At 40.8% G+C, this 3091-nt stretch overlaps 1 long non-coding RNA gene across 1 annotated transcript; it reads left to right on the top strand.

Annotated features, from left to right (window-relative positions):
- The first annotated feature begins 206 nt into the window (after positions 1-206).
- Positions 207-2258, top strand: LOC141129876 (uncharacterized). The gene is made up of 3 exons (XR_012241892.1): positions 207-540; positions 632-691; positions 1982-2258. It is a non-coding gene; the product is annotated as an uncharacterized lncRNA (long non-coding RNA).
- Positions 2259-3091: the final 833 nt, after the last annotated feature.

The following is a 3091-nucleotide window of genomic DNA, read 5'->3' as shown; positions in this document are numbered from 1 at the left end:
GTCCTTCTAGAGATGATTGTAGCTTAGAAGAGGAATCAGTATCCCTTTTAGCAAAATCCCGATTGTATAGATCATTTCTAGATTTCTTGTTACCATTAAGATTACCTTTCTTCTTTTTTTCTTTATCCCCAGTTACTCGACCGACTGGGGATTCGAACCAGCGAGGTCTCTTAAGAGTCCTTGCTATTTTTCTTCCAGGTCTATCCATGCCATTCCCTTGTCCATCAAACGGATCTGCAGGCGGAGCTATGATGAGATCTGAAGGAGGGCCCGAAGTGACCTTGGCCGAAGATGGATCTGTAGGAGGGAAGCAAAAAAGTAAGCTTGACCCGGAAAAAGTAGCAGAGGCAGGGCAACGAAAGGAAGACATCCCGGGCTCCACAGATAATATACCGTCCCCACTGCCATCCTCATTATCCCCAGGTGGGAGCAAAAAATCACACCAAGAACCAGACTATTGATCCGTCATCGATAAAGACAGGCAGCGACGCATCAAGGCATCCCCATCATCTGCGGTGGCACGATCCATCATCCTGCATAGTAAGGACTCCATAACGACAGGCACGGACGAGTTATCTTCAGTCTTCTTCTCTCCCTCTGCCTGTTAATGATGCATCTCTTTTTTTTAAAGGTACCCGCTCATGACAGCAGATCATTAATTGGTTAACTGTCAGCTCAACTGTCAATCAATGTAAGTATTTGATTTTTTTTTAATTAACCTTTATTTAAATGATTTATCTAAATGTCTGTCATGATCCGATAGGTGGTGGGGTGGGGACATTTTGCCCCACCTTTCACTAATGTCTAACTCTGTCAAGCAGGCTTTCATTTTCACTACGATGACCCCAATATTCTAGAGAGGGCCTTTTTACTTTCCAAATTATTTTATATAAGTTCTACATATTTATTGAAATCTAACACCACCCCCACAGGATCCACTGGTTAAGTCAAAGTCCTCTGCCATTGCTTCAACCCTGTTCAAAGACTCAACCTCCCTAACACTACAAATTGTACCTCTTCAGCAGATGTAGAGTAATGTTTTTGCAATATGTTAGTCACCCAGACTCACAACTCTATTGTAAATAGTAGTATATTAGCAGGTTAAGGTCAATCAAGGTAAAGCATAACAATAAAGAAAATAACAGCACAAACAATGCATTCATGGGTTCTTACAATAATTTAAGTCCCAACATGAACTGTAACCCCAAACAGCATAAACAAAGCAAAGCTCTCCACCTAAAATGAGCAACAGCAAGCAACACAGCTGGTAATACATTATGCTGTAGGCTAAATTGTTTGGGAGCTCTTGCAATGAAAGGGCTAAGCCTGTGGTCTAAAGTATAAATTAGTATGCTGACTGTCCTCAAAAACAAATAAATTGTATACAGTTCCTAAAGTTGCTCTTCTGCCAGCTATGTTCTGCTGGCTATATTTGTGTGCATTATAGAGATATCTCTATGTATATAGGTGTTTGTAGTCCTGCACTGAGTGAGATAAGCTTGAAAGTAGTAGGAATTCTTAAGACACTATGGAAAATAGCGGGATTGCAAGTCAACTTGGCAGTTTGGGTCTAGTCAAACAGAAAATGTGGTGCTTTAGGGTAATTGAGTGTAAATTCAGGTGAAACACAAGTTTCTTAAGAAAGGGGTATATTCAATGTTGGCAACAGAATAACTGTGGGTCAAAGACCCTCTCACCACTCTTCTTTAGGCTGTATAGATTGGAGGGGCCCCATTTTGTGTGTAGATGGTGCTCACTGGCGTTCTTCAGCTGTCTTCCATAAGACATAGATCGTCAACTTTACGTAACCATTGGGACAAGGTAGGTACAGATTGTTGTTCCCAGAAAGTTGGAATCAGAGATTTGGCATCATTTAATAAATGTGGGATCACTTACCTCCTATATCAGCCAATTGATTCTGTTGTACAATGAAATAAAATTGACCAAGGTTCAAATCTAATCATATCCCTTTGTTTTAAAGAGATCATATTGAACACCGCCTGCCAAAACGGAAGTATGAAAGGACAAGACCACAATATATGACCATACGTGGCACAGCTTATACAATCTATACAGCACAGAGGAGAATTTAAGATATACATAGTGTGAAGTACTCGGTGTATAATGCCAACAAGTGAGAAGTTTGTACTTAACCTCTTCCATTCTGGAGGAAATGGAAGACACATGGGAAAGCTGCATAACCTTGTCCTTTTGTTTATCCATGGGAGTAGATTGTTGATCTATTTCAAACATCCAAAGTAATCCGGGTAACTTGGGCCTTCAAGAGCAAGAAGGGTTATATGACTTGTTTTTGCTTAAATTCACATTTGAGAAAGTTTGTGTATGTGAATAGCGAATCAGGGGAAAAATAAGAAGTGCATTGAACAGCTTCTATACCTCTATACGTACTGAAACTCCCAACAACAAGACTATCTGCTCTTCCTATTTCTTTTTCACCCTCCCTGTTAACCCTGCATTGATCTTAACCAACTTAACTTTTCTGCAATTTCCCACCTGACTTTTAATACCCTCTGGTAACTGCATAGACCTTCCCTGCAACACAAAGTCGCTCTACATGTCTGCGATTTCCCACCTGACTCTTCATACCCTCTGGTAACTGCATAGACTCTTCTCTTATACACTGGACTACATTGCCTAACTGAACTCTATTTCTGCCTTACTAAGAATTTGAATCTGCTGTCTATACTTGTTTGTTTATTTTTGAAAGTGTCACTTATTTTGTATTATGCTGACTTGGACAAGATCAAACATTTAACCTTATCCTGTTGTCCAGGCCAGTTGTGAACCCCACCCACCAGCAAGCCTGGTTTTATCAGCTCCTAATTGAAAAACTGTGAATCTTCCTCTCACACCATCTCTGTATAAATGCAGTTCATTTCTTGGGACGGCTGGTGAGGGTTTGGCCTGGCCACTCCTTGCGCAAAGTGTCACCCCGGCAACAAGTGTTTGGCACTTGTACACGGGCACTTTGACTAAGGCACTGCAACAAAAAAGTAGGTACAGACATTAGTGTTCCACATCTATTTTACGCAAAGTTCCCCTTCATCTTCTAACTTTCCTCAGCCTTCCT

The sequence above is a fragment of the Aquarana catesbeiana genome, linkage group LG02, assembly GCF_042186555.1.
Source record: "Aquarana catesbeiana isolate 2022-GZ linkage group LG02, ASM4218655v1, whole genome shotgun sequence".
Lineage (NCBI taxonomy): Eukaryota > Metazoa > Chordata > Amphibia > Anura > Ranidae > Aquarana > Aquarana catesbeiana.
Note: the sequence above shows the minus strand (reverse complement) of the source record. Positions and strands in the feature narration are given on the sequence as shown.